Source organism: Panthera leo, chromosome F2, assembly GCF_018350215.1.
Source record: "Panthera leo isolate Ple1 chromosome F2, P.leo_Ple1_pat1.1, whole genome shotgun sequence".
Lineage (NCBI taxonomy): Eukaryota > Metazoa > Chordata > Mammalia > Carnivora > Felidae > Panthera > Panthera leo.
The window spans coordinates 65,661,606-65,682,033 of NC_056695.1; the positions used below are offsets into that span (position 1 = coordinate 65,661,606).

The 20,428-nt window shown below is 43.3% G+C and overlaps 1 long non-coding RNA gene across 3 annotated transcripts in view; it reads right to left on the minus strand.

Annotated features, from left to right (window-relative positions):
• The window catches only part of LOC122211048, a 120,251-nt gene that overhangs the window by 88,843 nt on the left and 10,980 nt on the right, over window positions 1–20,428 (minus strand). For 2 of the 3 annotated variants that reach the window (XR_006198438.1, XR_006198437.1), the window contains exon 2: window positions 7,692–7,746. This is a non-coding gene — a long non-coding RNA (uncharacterized LOC122211048). Of the gene's footprint in view, window positions 1–7,691; window positions 7,747–16,430; window positions 16,488–20,428 lie in introns of those variants that run through there. The other variant, XR_006198439.1, reaches the window with a different exon arrangement.

The following is a 20,428-nucleotide window of genomic DNA, read 5'->3' on the forward strand; positions in this document are numbered from 1 at the left end:
AAAAGATCACATATTGAATGATTCCATTTAGATGAAATATCCAGAATAGGTAAATCCATAGAGACAGACTACAGACTGATGGTTGCCAGGGGCTGAGGGGTGCATGGGAACAGGAAGTGCCTGCTTAATGGATACCGCTCTCCTGTGGAGTGTTGAAAATGTTTCAGAACTAGATTGGGGTGGCCGTTGCATAATACAGTGAATGTACTAAATGCCACTAAATTGGACACTTTAAAAGGACTAATTTTCTGTTATGTGAATTTCACCTCAATTGAAAAACAAAAGTCTCCAGCCTAGGTTTTTAAGACCTACAATAAGTGTTCCTGGTCCCCCAAGCCTTCTTCTTCACCATTCACACTAATCAGACCCTTCAAAGAACATTTTCCTAATCCCTACAACATTTGACATAGGGGAAACTCCTTTAGAGGCAGATCAGGTTTTGGGGACCTGAGGCTTATAAAAATCAGGGAAACCATTTAAGAAAAAGAATGCAAGATTATGATACATAATCAGGTACAAAAATATTTAATTAGCATTAGAAAAGAAATTACAGAAAAGTGCAAGTTTTCAAAAGCTAATACTACAAACTTCACAAACCCCACTGAAAAGAAAGCATGCTTTCATTAATTAATTGCCTGGCATATAGCTATAATAGTTTTTCTCCTAGATATTTTATCTGCATACCTTTAATCACCTCTATTTTATAATATTATCTGTACAGGGAATAGAAAGATAATTCAGGGGGCTCCTGGGTGGCTCAGTCGGTTAAGTGTCCAACTTTAGCTCAGGTCATGATCTCGCAGTCATGAGTTCGAGCCCCAGGTCGGTCTCTGTGCTGACAGCTCAGTCAGAGCTTATAGCCTGCTTCATATTCTGTCTCCCTTGCTCTCTGCCCCTCCCCCACTCATGCTCTGTCTCTCTCTCTCTCTCTCTCAAAAATAAACATTTTTTTTTAATTTTTAAAAGAAAGATAATTCAGTCTTCATCTGGCATGCTGACTGAAAATTGTATTTTTATTGATAGTTTAGAAAAGTTCCTTTCAGCTTCTCAACCCAGCATTGGTAATATTATACATTTGGGGATTGTGCTGAAATCTGAGAAAACCTCTATTAAGTTTACTTCATGTATGAGTTGTAAGACTTCAAGATTTTAAGTCTTCTTGCATAGTGACTAAATGTAGATACCCTCACACAGCTCCTGTGCAAGAAACCCTAGGACAAGTTCAATTGTGAGACCACCTATGCCCCTGAATTTTGTGTCAGGACACCTCGTGAATCAGCCCAGATGGTAGGGTATTCCTGGAGGCCATCTCAATGGTGGGACAGCCAGTGAAAACAAAATCACACACAGAAGTGGCTGAGAACTACCTAAATGGATCGTAGTAAGCACAGAGCAGAGGGAGCCCCAACTCAGTTCCCTTAACTGGACCCTCAAAATGCGTGAAACCCCTCAAGCAATGTCCTATAGGGGGAAATGTGACAGAGGGGGTAATCAGAGTGGGAAAAGACAATGGTCTTAATCCACCTGAGTCCAAATACCTTAATTTTGCAAATTTTGTAAAAATCAATGGCAAGCGAACATTGCAGGGGCCCTCTAGGCTTTGGCAGATGAGATTTTAGAAAATTAAGCTCCACTGACTTCACTGTAAACCCACCCCTCTTCTGGATAGAGACAGGGAACATGAGGCAGCTCACCTTTTCTTTTGTTCTTTTTTCTTTTTTAAGAAACATTAAATTTATAAGAAAATAAAACATGTACATAGAAGCTTAAAAGCCAAGCAGTACTTAAGTAAATTACAAAAAGCACGTGATCTGTCCTCCTCCTAACCTACCCCCAGTCCTAGTATTCATGGTCCCCCAACTTAGACACTATATATTTTCTTTCTATTGTTGGAAATAAAAATTTAATTCTCTTTCACCAGTAAATCACCCTTTCTTCCTCCTCCCTCCATGTCCTCCATAAACCAATGACTTTTCACCAGACTTAGAATCCAAGCTACGTTTTCCTACGTGGTCTAGCCCCTGCCTTCCTCACTGGCCTCATCTCCCACCACCCACCTCCTTGCCCACTCCGCCAGCCACATTAGCCACCTTTCAATTGTTCCTGCCCTGTGGCTTCTGCATATTCCTTCTCCCTGATCCTATCTCCCATTTCCTGATCTGAACATTCGTTTTCCTATACTTAGTTGTATTTGAACATCCATTCTTCTCTTTACCCTATTGCATTTTTTTTTAGAAATTGACCCTAATTTTTCTTGGAACAAGTTGATATCCTCGTTCATCCATTTAACAAATATTTGCTGGGGCTTAAACTAGGTACAAGGGACACAGTGATGAAGAAGGAAGACATGTTTGCCCTCACAGCCCCTACATTTTCATGGAGAAAACCAACAGAAAGAGGAATTAACATGGGGTATGATGAGTGTCATGATGGCAGAAGTTCAGGGGAAGAGTCAAGGAGTCCCACCCCAGTCCAGGTCATCAAGGACGGTGTCCCAGAAGGAGTGGCATTTACACTGAGACTTGGAGTTGGAAAAGAGCCCAGCAAAAGTAGGCTTGGGAGGAGGGTGTTCTAGGCAGAGGGAAAAGCAAACCCAAAGAAAGAAACAGAAGAGTGGTGCAATCAAGGTATTGATACAGGTCAGCTAAATCTTCAGTGTGATATTCCCCCTGGAGAAATGAGACCGGTGCATTTTCCAGCTTATGGTTGGCAGCAATAATTTATTAATATGTGAGCCTTCAGTAAAAGCCCTCATCATCAACACTCTATGAAATAAATACACTACTAGATACCAAGAACATACCTCTGCAAGGATGAGACCCAAATCTGAGTGAAATAATGCATCCCTACACATTAAGAGATCGTTCAAATTAATCATCCTGTCTACTTGCCTTTAGGAAATAAACCATCATATCGATTGGGGCGTGAGTCTAGCAGTTTTCGTCTACCAGGAGTCTCAATGATGATACGATAAAAGCAATATTGATACTAGCGGAAGGTACCAATTTCTGAGTGGGAAGACTTCAATATTTTTCAATAAATGGCATTGCCATTTCACAATAACTCTACAAGGTAGGTGTTATGATCCTTATTTTCAACATGGAGGAAACTTGGCTCAGAGAAGTTAAGTGATTTCCTTAAGGCCACACTGCCAAATATTCTTAGCCAAAGTCCAGTCCATGATACCCCACTGGCCAAATGGGTCTTCTAGATACCTCCATTCATCTTTCTTAAGGTCCCTTTATGACCCTCTTGCAGGCAGACAGTGCCTTCGTGCTGATCCTGCTTGCTGCTATTCTAAGCAATTCCCGAAGCTCTGGAGCGTGCTGGTTTGGGGGGTAAGGAGACTTTCTCCCCATTTCTTTTCTTCCTTCCATCAAAATATACCTGTCCTTATTTTCATTTCCTTGGGACCCTGCTTGTAAAAGCAATGTAAAAAAGTATAGTGGGATTAGGAATCAGGAAACTGGAGTGGATGATGTGCATTTCCCCCTGCTAAAACACTCAATTTCTACATCTGCAAAATAAATTCTTGCGCAGATTTAGACGGGACAATAGATATAAAAGCTCTAGAGAAATCAGAGTGAGGGAGCTGATGTGATAAGCTCATTCAAATAAGGTTTTAATGGCTGCTAATGTTTTAATTATGTTTGCATTTGAACGAAGAGCCTTCAATGCCTTAAGGGGAAAATTCAAACTAGCATTTCAGACTCCTTGGCAAGCCAGTCTGGGACATCTTGGGATATATGAGGGAATTAAAGGTGTTCTATAAAGAATCCCTCAAATAATCTATAGGGAAATCAGTCCATTAACAGGAACAACCCCGGTCTACAGAGCTGATCTACACCCACACAGAAACTTCCACCCAGGGAAGATCTTCTAAAGCATGTGATTCCCCATGAGGGCCATCAAAGCACAAAGGGTTAAGGAGTCAGCAAAGGGATGAGGAGGTAGAGATTCAGGCGGGATTCAGCTATCTCATTTAAAAAAATTTTTTTTTTATTTTTTTTACTTATACTTGAGAGAGAGACAGAGTGCAAGTGGGGGAGGGGCAGAGAGAAAGAGAAACACTGAATATGAAGCAGGCTCCAGGCTCTGAGCTGTCAGCACAGAGTCCGACCCAGAGCTTGAATCCACAAGCAGTGAGATCATGGCCTGACCCGAAGTCGGACATTTAACCAACTGAGCCACCCAGGTGCCCCTCAGCTATCCCATTTAGATAATACAAGTGAAATAGTCCAGGTTAGTGCTGGGTTTACAGAATGTCAGAGCTGGAAGATACATGACATGTCATCTGACCCAGTGCCCCTTTTCATAAGAAATTAAGACGCAAAGAGATAAAGCAAATTGGCCAGATCCTTCAGTGACAGAACTGAGGCCAGGCCGAGCAACAATCTCTCCTCTCTCACCAAAGCTCTTTTTATTAATCTTGTTGCCTCGTTAAACCTCAGAAAATGTCAATTCACCACCCACAACCCATCAGACTTATATTTCATGAGTGCCTCCCTCTTCCAGGTAGTTGGACAATTATTTTCCAACACACTGACAAGCCAATCTAGTTCGTCAAGCTGCCAAACACTCAGGGTTTCACAAAAGACCAAAAGAGCCCATAGTCTATTTCATGTGTAACTCTAACTGGAAGAACCCAGGAAAGCATGATTAAACCTTCAAAAAATACAGAGACCAAAATGCTTTTCATGGTTTTATTTGCTTCTTGGGTCCTCCCATCGTTCTACAAACATTTATTGTGTACCCTCTATGTACCAGGCACTGTATTTGGCCCTGGATATGCGAAACTGAAGAAGACACAACTCCTACCCTCCAGGAATTACCAGACTTTCAAAGAAGCCCAACACTTAAGAGCAGTTCCCTGTTGCTTTTTTTTTAACATTTTATTTTATTCTTTTGAGAGACTGAGAGACACAGAGCATGAGCAGGGGAGGGGCAGAGACACAGAATCCAAAGCACGTTCCAGGCTCTGAGCTGTCAGCACAGAGCCCAATGTGGGGCTCAAACTCACCAACTGTGAGATCATGACATGAGCTGAAGTCCGACGGTTAACCGTACTTTTCAAGAACCTGTGGCAATGTAGTGTGGAATAGAAAGGATTTCTTTCATTCATTTGTTCAATAATGACTTCAGAAAGGAGCTAATATGTGAGCTGTATCTGAAGAATGAGCAGGATTTTTCCAAGTAAGGAAGGTGAAGAAGGCCACTCCTGGCATGAGAGTTTTAATGTGTTTAGGAAACTGATGGTAGTTCCATGTAACTGGGGAGTGGGTCGCTTGGGAAGATTGATAGGAGACTGTTGTCTGTTGCTGAGCAAGAAATTACCCCCAAAACTTAGAGGCTTAAAACAATTATTTTTACTATACCTGACAATTTTGTGGTTCAGGAATTTGGGCAGAACTCAGCTGGGAGATTCTTATGCTCCAAATGACATCAGTTAGGGTCACTCATTGATATCGGTCTTTTATACTAGCCCAAATGGCTTCACTCAGATATTAGTATGCAAGGTAGATAGAAAAGGTAGGCACCACTGAAATCAACAACAGAACATCTATGCCCTTTCAGGGTAGTTGGACTTCTTACACAGCATCTCAGAGCGCTCTGAAAAAGGAATAATAAAATATCCTAAGTGGCAGAAAATGGAAACTGACATCTTCTTAATGCATGGACCAGAAATAGGCAAAGGGTCACCTCCAACATGTGACCATGGTAAAAATAGTCACAAAGCCCACTCAGAAACAAAAGGAGGGCACACAGACCCCACCCTTCCATGGGATGAGTGTCAAGGAATTTTCCACCACCTTTAATTTGCTACAGAGATGACTTTGGAGAACTCCAGGACCAATTTGAGAACCATACTAAGGGGTTTATATTTTATCCTGTTTGCAATAAACAGAGAGATTTTTTTTCCTAGGCAGAAAAATAAGTTTCCTAGAATTTTTAGAGGACAATCATTCCCAAGTCATGGTAGATGAGTGAAAGAAGAGAGTCTGTTGACCAAAAGACCACTGAAGAAGCTACTGCAAGAATCCAGCTGGACTCTTTCTTCCTAATTCTCAAGTTAACCCTGAGGCCTATTAACACAGGAGGAAGAAGGACTGGCTTTGAGCAAAGCAACCAGCCGTGAGCAACACAATCCATGAACAAGATTTAGTGATCACTTGGAATGGAAGGAGAAAAGAGGAGCAAAGGAGGAATCACAGATACCTCTAAGGTTTATAGCCTGGGAGACTAAATAAATGATGATTCCATTAACAGAGATGGGCATCTACTGGTAGTTTATTATTTTGAAGGCTGACTACTCTTGGTGGGTTTGTTGCTCCTATAATGACACTCCACTCTTATGAATGCCTATCTCTTATTCCTCCCGACCATCATTCATTCACTTCCCCATCCCTTTCCTTCCTTGTGTGTAAGGAAAAACTCATATATGTATATGCATATATATACACATATATATATGCATATACATATATATACATATATATATGCATATGCATATATATACATATATGTGTGTGTGTGTGTGTGTATATATATATATATATATATGTATATATATATATATATATATGTATATATATATATATATAAATTTATGTGACATTCTCTGTGCTACCAGCAGGTCAGCACAGTCCCTTATGCATTCTCTCCAAACCTGTCCATCCCTCATTTCACAGAGAGTTTAAAACCTTCCTGCATAAAAATCAGCCAGAGGACTAATGAAAAATTCCAGTTTCTGTTGGCTACTCCTGTGGATTTTGACTCAGTGGACCACAGAGGCTACCAGGCTTAGGAACCGCCATGGCAAATGACTGATTACACTGGAGAGCAACAGTGGGTAACAGAAACACACCCAAGGTGCTGATAGAAATGGAGCCCAGCCCTGTTGGAATGCTTCTTAAACACCCTCTAGTAACACAGAGCATTTGGAAACGCAGAGCTTGGTGTTTGATGAGAAACAGGACCTTGCTGTGCTGGTTTCTTTCTAGTCTTTAAATGTGATCTTTTATCAGAGGCACATATGTTTTCTATACCTTCACATGTGGCTGCAGTTAGGCAGGAAACAAATTCCCTACTAGTTGAAAGGTTTGGCCTCTCTTTCACGCCCACCAAGCATCATTTCTATCCTCTGCTAGGGAGACCCCAGGGAAATAATTAATCAGCTTGCCTGCCTGCAACACTTCCAGGATTTGGGTCATAAGAAGTACACTGGTCCCAACAGATGGCAGAGAAACAGCCTGGACATCACCGTTCTCCTCCAGCTGCCACCACCCCTGTGGTCAACAGTGCCCGGCTGCTTCCATAAACCTCCTCCCCATATGGCTCTGTGGCTCCAAGGAGGAACTCCCTCCCCCACATATCCCCAGGTCTTCTCTCTGGTCCTGCTGGATAATTCGTGTTTCAGCTCAAGACCCAGTGAAGCAAGTATGATGGGCAATTTCATTTAAACATCCATAGCCTTCGGGAGTAGGCACAGATTTGCCTCCCGAGTGGCCAGGCCCCATTAGCTGCATAGGTTTGAGCTAAACGAATGGCACCTGGAAGCTTCACAGGCATGCACGTCGAAGCCCAGACCCTACTGGAAATCAAAGGAGGCCCCAGACAGTGCCATAATTTTAAGATCCCAGTATATTAAAAAGTGACGAATTGCCAAAGCAAGGTGGCACATCGACAGTTACCTGAGGATGCATTCTTCTTTCATCCTTGTCAGTGTGACTGCTCACATCAGCTCACCTGCAAGGATGATCATAAGTCCAAAGTGAGGCTCTTCATCACATAAATGCAACCAGTTCTCTGGTCTGGCCCCCTCTTGTCTCCCACTAAACTAGACTCTGCCTAGAAGCTCCAACATAACCCTGTACCCAGGAAATTGGTGGTTCAGGAACAAGAGATAGCACTTGGGTGGAAGACCTTATGTTTGATTTGACATTCAGTCGGAAACTCAAAGACTACCCTAAAGAGGGCTGCGTCCCGTTCTTTTTTTTTTTTTAAGAGAAGTCTAAGACATATCTTTAATTACAAGCAATTGTGAAATGTCCTGTGGTAAGTATCTCTTGTGCTTGGTGTTCTGTGGGCAGTTCGAAAGCCCGGGGGACTGCCTTGCTGGGCAGGAGTTACCACTGATGTCCATGCCCTTGACTCTGCACACTCAACACCTTTTCCCTTACTACTGGAAGCCCTGTGTGCCCAATTGGTTAGCATGATGACTGTTATTCCCATTGTAGAGATCCTCAAGCTCAGACAGTTTGCATAACTCAGCAATGCCACAGTGCTTGCAAAACCTGAACCAGGATTCGAACCCAGGCCTGCCTGACCACCAGCCTGAACACCACCCTTAACTGCCTGACCTATGATAAGGACTCCTAACTGGCCTGCTTGTCTTCGGTCTTGCCTCATAAATCCACCCCAATATGGAGAAATAAATGTCCAACGTGATGTATTTATTGTTCAAAGTCACACGGCTAATTAAGAACACGTGTATGACTTGAATTTCCTTCAAGTGTTCCTGCCATTGTCCTCTGTATTTGATCAGTGTGGTAAGTGATACTGAATAAATTAAGATCCTCAAAAAGACTTGCCTTGGCTTTGTGTGCAATGAGAAGTTAACTGCTTAGGGACTGATTATGAAGGTTCACCATCTTATTAGCAGCAACGTTATGGATCCACAGAATGTACTTGGGCAGAGGAGAAACTGCTGTTTGACATGAGAAGGCAACAACATCCCTCTTTAAGATTTTTTTTTTTCAAGTTTATTGGTTTATTTCGAGGGAGAGAGAGAGTGCACACACAGCAGGGAAGGGGCAAAGAGAGAATCTCAAGCAGGCCCTGCACTGACCGTGCAGAGCCCAACGCAGCATACTGTGAGATTGTGACCTGAGCTGAAATCAAGATTCGGATGCTTAGCTGACTAAGCCACCCAGGCATCCAACAACGTCCCTCTTTAAATCCTTGTGGTTGTCGACATAGATGTCAAAGGTGGTGAGGGTGGGCCCAGAGGGGAGGACTGGGGCGCAAGCAACCCAGGTCTCTTGAATACGTGGCATCCGTGTCCACAATATGGTGCTCATGATTTTTCTTTTTGTTTTTTCTGTAGAAGACAATTTACAGCTTTATGTTGTCACAGAACAGTAGAAGCAACGGCTCAATTTCCCCCAATCTGCATGGCTAGGTCTGCCATGTGCTTTGGACAGTTCTGTCACATTTCCAACAGTCACAAAAAGCTTTTCTGGTAGGAAAGTGAGTCCCTTCTCCTCCCCGCTCCACCCCCACAGCCCCACTGTCACTAGGCTCGTGGCCACGGACTACCTTGACAAGATCTGGAAGGAAATCAAAGGAAAGGAACCCCCCGCTGCTCCTGGCCCCCAGTGCTTGCCAGCACATGTCCTTCCAGCTTGCAGGCTGGCACTGGTAATCACAGGAATGCTTCTGCTTTGACGACCCCTGACTTCTGCAGGAATCTCCTCTGAAATTTGTCCAGGAAAGGGAGCCGGAACCATGGGCTTAACTTCTATCCCTCCCATACAGATTTCATTTAAAAACCCACTTGAAAAGTCTCCTTCTGATGAATCCACATACAAAGGCAGCAATTGAACCTCATGCATGGAAATCAAAGCCTGGATTACTGAATATCAAAGCTCACTGCAAGGCATTCACTGGCCCTCCAGCCTGCCCCTCACCTCATCCCCAGCACTGCCTCTCATCTGGCAGCTTCCACCTGGACTCCCGGACTGGTTTCCCACTCATAATGAAATTCAGAATGAATCTGGCTCATGAGGGACCCTCAGTAACACTTTATTCAACACCTGTTTACTGAACACCTACTAGGTACTGGGCATTCTGCTTATCTCTGAGGATTTAAACATTAGTAAGACCCTGTCCACCCCTGCTGATAGTCTAGACAATAAGAGACAGGTACATGAAAAATTACAATGTTGTGCACCGTCACCATGCAACTTAATAAGAGCTATATCAAATCTGACATGGTATTTGCTTTTCCTAAGTCATTAACTGTATGTGTGACCTAAGGGCTTGGGCTTTCAAATTTTAAAAAGAAGCATTGGAGTCTCTGCTCTGCTACCCATTAGTGATACAATATGAGGAAAATTGCTTAGTGTCTCCAGGCCTCCACTTCCTCATCTCTAAAATGGACATCAGAATGACACTAAGTGAAGAGTCCATGTAAAACTCAAATGAGGTCACATCTGTGAATGCCGTTTGTAAATCCTGAAGGATAATATAATTGCATACATCAGACTGGACGTGCCTCAAGGTCAAGGACTGAACCCTTATTCGCCACTGCAGTCCCAATACCCAGCACTATCTGGATGGTGTCTCTGGTCTACCGTCTGGCTCATGCTGCAGATTTGGGACTCACTGGCCTCCATAATCACATGAGCAAATTCCTTATAATAAATCTCCTTATATATGTATGCTATTGATTTTGTTTCTCCAGAGAACCCTAACAACTGGCCTTGGAGACAGAGTGGTTCTCACTGAAACGTGCTTTGTGTGGCACCACAGGAGAAAAACGAGCTGAGCTTGCTGAGTGTCCACACCAGCAGAACACCAGAAACGTGCGGAAGAGGGTGTGGCAGTCCATTTCCCACAGCAAGCAAAAAGACAGAGGTGTGTGTGTGTAGCAGGGGTTCTAGACTGAGCCTATGCTCTTCTCTTCTTATAGGTCTGCATACACCTGGAGGATGGGGCTGGGGGAAGGCAGCTCTCAGTCAATTTTGTGAGGGACAGAGAAACTCCCCGGAAAGAGATTCACCATCTCTAGCAAGACAGGCACACAACTTGGGTCCAACATGCAGCTGCCCTACACTGAGACAGAATTGAAGGGGAGTGACCCAAGAGTGGAGAAGGGGGAGTCTCCCCACTAGGCTGGGGACTCAGCAAGGCTTCTGCACCCCAGCTATAGCCCTGCAGGCTCAGCAGGCTGAGCAGCGTTGGCCCAGCAGTGGCTTTGATGGTAAAGCCATCAAACAGCCTCAGAGGTCTAGGCTGAGGGTATCACCTCAGGAATGCAAAGCCTAAACCAAGATTCCCAGAGACATGCAATTCTCAGGGGGCCTGGAGGCTCCACTTAACCAAGCAAGTCCGAGCCAGAAAAAAGGACTGTCCCTGCCATTATTGTGCCTTGGTTTTATACCCTCATTTCGGGGGTAGCCCAAGACACCCAAATTGAAGCTATTTACTCCTAGATGTATTAAGAGGGCATTCCTGGGGACAAATTTGTTGTCTTGTGAATTCCATACCTGGGAAGTAAAGGGAAGCAAAAGAACCCCCAACATCCCCATGTTGCCTTTCCAGGCAAAGTAACAGGTGAGACCAAATACCAGGAGCCCAGTGCAGTGGCAGAGGAGGGACACAGAGGAACTCTGAGGCAGAAAAGACAAGGCAGGACTGGGAGGTAGCCACGCAGAAGGCAGCCCAGAGACAAGAGTGGGGTCCCACAGGAAGAGGACCTGGAACCGACAAAGAAGAGAAAGGCAAGGGCCTGGATGCACTTGCTTTTCCAAAAGTGCTCTGAAAAAATTCAACTTTGTATCTCTACAAGGGAGAAGACGGCCCATGGGGTTCACAGATACCAGCAGCACAGAGCACGGGGTCTCTTCACCTGCCCGCCTGCGGGAGGAAGCCAGGCATCGCTCTGCTGGCTCACGATTGGGCTCTTGTCACCTGGCTCTGGCTGGAAGCAGAGATCTGAAGGAGCTCATGCTCTGGGCATATTCCCTTTGAGCTCTCATCCCACTGTCCAGCGTCAGACATCTGAGCCTTCAGAAGAAGACAGACTGCCAGGAGGAGTTGGCCAGAATGCTTTAATAGCACAGGAAGCCACAAAGCCCAGCTATCAGCCAAGCACCCAGTTAGTGCTGATTCTTGCCTGAAGTCTGTTCAAACAGCTCCCTTTCATTCTTGATATAGAAAGGAGAACTTCTTTCCCCCATTAATTTCTCTGCCTTGTAAAAAATAGGAAGTCTTTCTTTTCTCAACAAAATGGAAACTTTCTTCAGACATTTGCGCAATAATGGAACCCAGCTCAGACAAGGCTCACGGTGGGCCTGTGATTAGAAGCCAGGTACTCAAAAAGGAGTCTGCTCTGCTCACTGCAGAATAGTTGCCCCTGAAATATTTTCCTTTCCTTCCAGAACAAAACCCTCTTCCTCTGAAAGAGGAAAAGCCATGGAGTCCAAGGCCCCAGTGAGTGATCTGCCTTATCTACTTCCATTTCCCTATAGCTTGTGCACAAAGCTCTGCTCAAGAATGCCTGTGATATTGAACTAAAAGAAGAAGAATATAAAATAATGATCAACTAATCTTTGACAAAGCAGGAAAGAACACCCAATAGAAAAAAGGCAAGTCTCTTCAATGAATGGTGTTGGGAAAACTGGACAGTAACATGCAAAAGAATGAAACTGGCCCACTTTCTTACACCAGACACAAAAATAAATTCAAAATGAATGAAAAGACCTAAATGTGAGACAGGAAACCATCAAAATCCTAGAGGAGAAAACGGGCAGCAACCTCTCTGACCTCGGCTAGAGCAACTTCTTGCTAGACACATCACCAAAGGCAGGGGAAACAAACGCAAACATATTGGGGCCTCATCAAGATAAAAAGCTTCTGCACAGCAAAGGAAATAATCAACAAAACTAAAAGGCAGCCCACTGAATGGGAGAAGGTATTTGCAAATGACATGTCTGATAAAGGGTTAGTATCCAAAATCTATAAAGAACTTATCAAACTCAATACCCCAAAAACAAAAAATCCAGTGAAGAAATGGACAGAAGACATAATACTTTTCCAACGAAGACATCCGGATGGCTAACAGACACATGAAAAGTGCTCAACATCACTCATCATCAGGGAGATACAAATCAAAACCAAAATGATATACCACCTCTTACCAGTCAGAATGGCTAAAATGAACCACTCGGGGAAACAACGTATGTTGGTGAGGATGCAGAGAAAGAGGAACCCTCTTACACTGCTGATGGGATTGCAAACTGATGGAGCCACTCCAGAGCATACAGAGTATGGAAGTTCCTCAAAAAGTTAAAAATAGAACTACCCTACAACCCAGCAATTGAACTACTAGGTATCTACCCAAAGGATACAAAAATACAGATTCAAAGGGGTGTGTGCACCCCAATGTTTATAGTAGCATTATCAACAATAGCCAAACTATGGAGGAGGCCAGATGTCTATCAACTGATGAATGGATAAAGAAGATGTGGTATATATACATACAATGGAATATTATTCAGTCATCAAAAAGAATGAAATCTTCCCATTTGCAATGATGTGGATGGAGCTAGAGCGTATTATGCTAAGTGAAATAAGTCAGTCAGAGAAAGACAAATAACTATATGATTTCACTCATATTTGGAATTTAAGAAACAAAACAATTGAACATATGAGACGGGGAAAAAGAGAGAGGGGGGGAAAACAAACCATAAGAGACTCTCTATATAGAGAACAAACTGAGGGTTGATGTAGGGAGGTGGGTGGGAGACAGGCTAAATGGGTGATGGGTATTAAGGAAGGCACTTGTTGTGATGAGTACTGGGTGTTGTATGTAAGTGATGAATCACTGAATTCTCCTGAAACCAATATTGCACTGTATGTTAACTAACTAGAGTTTAAATAAAAATTTGAAAAACAAAGCAAAACAAAACAAAGAATATAAAATATTCCGGAATAAAGGAGACATTACATCCTTCCTATTTCACCTCAAAGAGGTAAAGTCCTATGTCAAGAATCAGCAATATTTCTGCAAGAGACAGATAGTGAATATTTTAGGTTTTATGGGGCCAGAGGCAAAAACACAACATTATGGGATATGTACATAACAAAAGAGAAAAAATTTCCACAATTTTTTTCCAACGATTTGAAAATGCAAAAACCATTTTAGCTGCTGAGGACTGTAGAAGAAAAGGCAGAAAGCCAGCTCTGGCCTGTGGGCCACAGTTTGCCAACCCCTGGCCTATGTTCTAGGCTACTGGTCCATCTGCCTTTTTCATGTTTAAACGTCTACTTGACTGAGCTTTGTCTGATCAAAGCGGGGGAGGATAAGACACAATGATGTGTCACCAATTTAATTTCCAATCATTAAATGCTTTTGTTCAACCCCTGTTCAAATTATAAGTGCAAACAGCCAACACATAGGGAATTAAATTTAGCTCCCAAGCCATGCCAGCTATAAATGTGCTTTAAAACGTATATAAAACAATTGTAAACTACAGAGTTTTCACCTAAGGAAAGGACACTGATCTTTTTGGAAAGATTCTAAGTCATGATAATGCATCAGGGGGAAGAATCACCCAGAACCACATCCACAAACCATTAAAATAAAGAATAATGAAGAGGTAGGGTGGTCTTGCTCTTTAGAATCAGATACACTTGGATTCAAGAGCTGACTTGTCCCTTATCACCCGTGTTGCCTTGGGCAAGTTTCTGAACCTCACTGTCTTCTCTGGTAAAAAGAAAATAACAAAACGATCTTACGGCAAGATTTAAAATAACATGGGAGTCACATTTTAAAAGTTGTAAATAGGGGTGCCTGGGTGGCTTGGTCAGTTAAGCGTCCGACTTTGGCTCAGGTCATGATCTCACGGTCCGTGAGTTCGAGCCCCGCGTTGGGCTCTGTGCTGACAGCTCAGAACCTGGAGCCTCTTTCAGATTCTGTGTCTCCCTCTCTCTCTCTGCCCCTCCCCTGTTCATGCTCTGTCTCTCTCTGTCTCAAAAATAAATAAACGTTACCAAAAAAAATTAAAAAAAAATAAAAATAAAATAAATAAAAGTTGTAAATAAAAAATGTAAATGCATTTTTATCAAGTACTTATTAATTAATTTATATAATTAATTTTTTAAAATAATATGGGGAAAGCAGCAGGCCTGTGGGCATTTACTACATGGTTGCCATCATTTACACTGGAGTTTTAGTAGTGAGGACACTGGGGAGCAAATGGCCTGCATCTTGACAGGTTAGACGCCTTCCTCCAGGATAGAATGTGAGAGGTGCTTGGACAGCCCCACACCCCCCCCACCAAATAGACTTCCCCACCAGCATCCTAGGATGCCAGAAACCTCCATGTTTCTCAAGACTTCAGGGGAAGCATTAAAAGCAAACTCCAGCTAAGCATCACTGATTTAATGATAAATCCTAATAAGAACTCTTGTTTACACGATCTCCTATAATCCTCCCTGAAACCCTAGAAATTGGTCAGGGCAGACATTATTATTTCTATTTTATAGACCAGAAAACAAACCGAAAAATTGAACATGGAGTCAGAGAACCTGAGGTAAAATCCCAAATGTGCTATATGAGTTGCGTCACCTTGAGTTTATTTGACCTCTCTTAGCCTCAGTTTTCTTATCTGTAAAATGGGTGTTTGGCATTATGAGAGATTTGTATTTGACATGCCTGACACAGCATCTGGAACATGGCAGAGGCCAGTAAATATTAGTTTAAACTATATGGCAAGATGACAAAAATAATACTTAAATGGTGTATATTGACGTAAGCCTCTTCAGGTCATTTGTGGCCAAATGCATCAGACAAGATGACCTAAAAGTCTCACAGTCTGCAAAAATGGCTCTCAGGGGGTTGGTAAATTCTTTGAGTCTCCAATGCACAAAATTGCTGCCAAATCCCAGAGCCTGCTGACCTATTGGAATGCCTTGGTCAAATTAACAGTCTTGGATTCTCACCATCTCCCCCTTGCTTCATTCAGATCTGGAGGACTAATGCTTCTATATCACGCTACCCAACGTGGTCTAACTCCATTAGTGACCTGCAACTCAGGGGGAATACATAAAAACAAATGCCCGATCTTCTCCCATTAATGCCTTGTAAGAATGTATCCAAAAAATCACTTCCTTATTCAGCAAAATATTCCTGAGCACCTATGACATACCAGGTATACATGTTAATGACTCGAGGCTTTTATTCTGCAGGACCCAGGCTGCAGGCAGCATAGTGACATGACACGATCTGATTTTAGGAGATACCACTCTCTCCTCATTTTCCTCCAACTCTCAGATAACCTCCCGATGTCCAGTCTTCCTCCTCATTTAGATATCACTATTTCCCCAAGGTTCTATCTTCAGGCCTCTGCTCCTCTTTCTCAGGCTTCAACTGATACCTTATGCTAACAATTCCAAGTTAATATCAGTGACACCGATTTCCCTTGTAAACTCCGGATGTCTATTTGTAACTGGTGAGTGGTCCTCCCTATCTCCTCGTTGTCATTGTTATTGGCACCCTATCCACACAGTTGCAGGATCCTAGGAGATTCCCTAAACTGTCTTCTCTTGGTCCCCACAATAGATCAGTTACCGTGTGCAATAACTTTTCTGTCTCTTAACTATCTCTCTGTGTCCTCTGCTTGCCCAGAATGATCAGCTCTTACCTGGATTACTGGAGTATGTCCTCAGTGGTCTCTGGGTGTTAGAGATACAGCACAAACAAAAACCCCTGCTATCAGAAAGCCTACGTTCCGGGGAGCAGAGAAAGTTACATTCCAGGAGGGTTTTACACTACTACATGGAGGCTGAGACAGAGAATCTGAAGTGTAAACTGTCCAGTCCATTCATTTGTTCCCTCATTCATTCATTCTTTGGCACCCATTTAATGAGCAACTACTCCCTGTCAGCCACTTTATTTAGACACCACACACACACACACACACACACAAATACTGGCTTAGTGTCTGTGTCTCCTCCCCACTCCCATGCCCTCCAAAAATTGTAAGCAATGTGAATTGCTTAGTAAATATTTGTTGAATTCATAATATTTGAACAGATGGTTAACTATGAAAGGCTGGGCAGCAAGGCACAGTCTGCCCCTTCAATATGTTCTGATGTATATCAATTTGTAAGGAAAAAGTCAGAAACAAAAGTAACTGCTTGAACAGTAGCTGCCATTCTTCAAGTGCTCTCGCTTAGAGAACAAAGGAGCTGCCTACTGGGCCAGATTTGTTTCAGCAAGCAGGGCACGTCAAGTTTGCAAATGCTTTGCCCACTCTCTTCTTGAGTCCTAAAACGAGTCATATTCTCAAACCTCCCTTCTCAGAGACAAGATAAGAGCTTAAAAGGACAAGATGAGCCAACATGGCTCCTTCGCACAGAAGGCAGGGACCCTGCAAGGCCTGGATGGTGCATGGGGTCAGCACCAAAGGAACTCCAGTTCTCCATAGGGCCCTGTTCTCTAGTGAACTCTTTCCAAGGGGAAAATTCCTCAAGTTCCATCTCCTTTCTGGAAACTCTGGCACTGAATTCTGCTTGTCCCTAAGGGAGACATATGTCATTATGATCCCATGGATCCTCATCTGGGGTTTCAAATGCCCTTCCTGTGGGAGAAGAGTGACTGGAATCCTCCCAGCCCGGGGGCTCTTTGAAATTGATGGGAAATCCATATCTAATTCCAAATTCCTCCCGAGGGCTGCTCCATTTCCCCACAACTGTTCTGCCATTCTCTAATCAAGGACAGGTAGCTAAGGCTTACACAGAGGACAGGCAGCCCGGAGGAGGAGCTCATGTATTTCTTAGAATCAAAGGCTCTTAGAACTGGAAAAATCTTAAAGATCCACAAGCATCCTTTTTGCAAAAGATAAGAAAACCAAATTCCAGGTGTATTAGTCTGTGAGGGCCGCCATAATAAAAGCCATAGACTGAGGGGCTCACATAACAAAACTTGGTTTTCTCACAGTTCTGAGGCTCAAAGTCTGAGATCAAGGTGTTATCAGGGTTAGTTTCTTCTGAGGGCTCTCTCCTTGGCTTGCAGATGGCCTCCTTCTTGCTGTGTCTGCACATGGACTTCCCTCTGTGAGCATACACCCCTGGTATCTCTTTGGGCATCTCTTTGGGCATCTCTTTTTATGAGGACACCAGTCACACTGGATCAGGGCTCACTCTACTAGCCTCACTGTAACTTAATCACCCGTTTGAAGACCCTACCTCCAAGTAGAGTCACATTCTGAGGAAACAGAGGATAGGACTTCAATATATGAATGGCGGGGGAGGGGAGGAGAGAATACAATTTGGCCCATAACCCCAAGCCTCAGGTGCCTCGAGCCTTCCCACAGGTATCTCCTTGTCAGCATCCCAAGTCTCAGAGTAGCCTTCTCTGGCCACCGAATTCAATACTGACCCCCTCCATCATTTTGTCCCCAAGACTATTTTCTTTTCTTCATAACCCTTATCATTTTTCCCCATGAGAACAGCCACATGGAAGCCACACAGAAGGGAATGCAAATTCTTTCTCTTGGCTAACAAAGCCCTGACAGGATACAGCCCCTGCCATCCTCTCTGGTGTCACTTCCCTCCCCCTCCACACTCCAAACACCCTGACCTTCCTTCTGTTCCTCAAAAGAACATCCCAATTTCATTTCCATCTCAGGGCCTTTGCACCTGCTATTCTCTTGGCCTGACATGCGCTTTCCTCAGATGGCTTCCTGTCATTCAAATTCAGTCATTAATATGAGTGCTTTATTTATTTTAAGTTTTATTTATTTATTTATTTATTTAGAGAGAGAGAGAGAGAGAGAGAGAGAGAGAGCACGCACACACACAAGCAAGTGTGGGGGAGGGGCAGAGAGACAGAAAATCCCAAGCAGGCTCTACACTGTCAGCACAGCTCGAACTCATGAACCATGAGATCATGACCTGAGCCAAGATCAAGAGTCAGATGCTCAACCAATTGAGCCACCCAGGCACCCCTAATATGACTGCTTTATAAAGGCTTCCTATGATGAGCCATTTTAATGCAACCTCCAAGTTACCTATAATTGTACCAACGCATCTGAACCTTCCACAGAGCGCTCAATACCACCTGACAGTTTCCTTGTTACTAATTCATTTTCTTGTTAATGTCCAACTCTCCTTCCTCTCTACCCTCCACTCTACACCCAAATATAAATGACATGAGAACAAGGGCTTTTTCTGTCTTCTTTCTCACCATACCCTCCATGCTTAGAACAGTCCATCATAGGTACCCCAAAAGCTTGTCGAATATGTGATAAAATCAATGCATAAATGAATAAGGTACTGGAACAGGGTTTGTTAACCTCAGTACTATTGACAGTTTAGGCCAGATAGCGCTTTGCCCCATGCACTGTAGGTTGTATAGCAGCATTCCTGGCCTCTACCCACCAAATGCCAGCCATGACCAGCAAAAATATCTCTAAACCTCACCAAATGTCACCCCAAATCACCCACTTCAGAGCCATTCCCTACGCTGTGGGCTCCCAGATGAAAGAAACTGTATCAGAAACTATCAAATACATAATATCTGCATAGTAGTTCCTCAATAAATGTTTCCTGATGAAAGATTAGTTTCACCCGTTGCTAAAACTAGATCAAGAACTGTTCCTGAGCTCATTCTTCAGTAGGATTTGTCCATTTACTATTATTGTGATCTTAAGAAAGTCATTTAACTTTGTCATGCCTCTGCTCCCTCGTCTGCTAAACAGAGATATCAAAACTTCCTAAATTGTCATCCTGCTTTCTAAACCATAAAGTAGGATACAAATGTGCTATTAATTATTTATTGATTCCAAAGCTGTGCATTTTTAACTTCACCTCTCACTAACTCTCGCCTGAGATAACTTCAAAAGAAACTACTTCCTTCTGATTGCCAAAGCCTGGCTTTAGTATTTACCCGATCGCTCCTCTCTCAGCATGTGGGGGCACTTCCTATGTTTTATAAAGTCCCGTCCCTCCCTCTCACCTTGTTCCATTTCAGTTCAGACTCACAAAACAAGGTCTTCTCATCTGCCTTGAGCACTGTTATCACTGGACAACCCGGGTTGTTTGCACTACTCCTATTTCACAGACTTCAGAAAACGTACGTTCCACCGTAAGTATTATCCTTTCTTTGGGCCCCACTGATGTCTCCATTGTCCCTCAAGGAGCTTCCAAGCAGAATCAACCTCCTCCTCCCTCAAACAATGATACACTCTTGTTTTTCCCTCACCGTCTACCTTGTGTCACAGAGTGGGTGGATCTTCACTTCCAGCTGGACTGTGAGCTTCTTGGGGATGGGGTGAGACCCAGGGGTGTTTGAGCAGAGAGATCATAACATGCACCCTACCTCTCCTTGTCACTGCATCCCAGGAGAAGAAAAGAAGGGAGTTATTACAAACGTAGACATTTCTCTGGGAATCTTAAAAGTACATGAAATCTGCTTTTCAGATTAGGAAAGACAAATCGTATTTCCATGAATTCTAAAACAGGATATAGTTTACAGTATGCGTTTTTAATCAAAGGGAAAAAAAAGGCACACGGGCGCACATGAAGACAAGCTGTGAGCACCACCTCATGGACAACTCACCCTTCGCCCCATCAGTATATGCCCTTCTGTTCATTCTCTGGCCTCATCCAAGGACAGTGGGGGTGCAGGGCACGACTG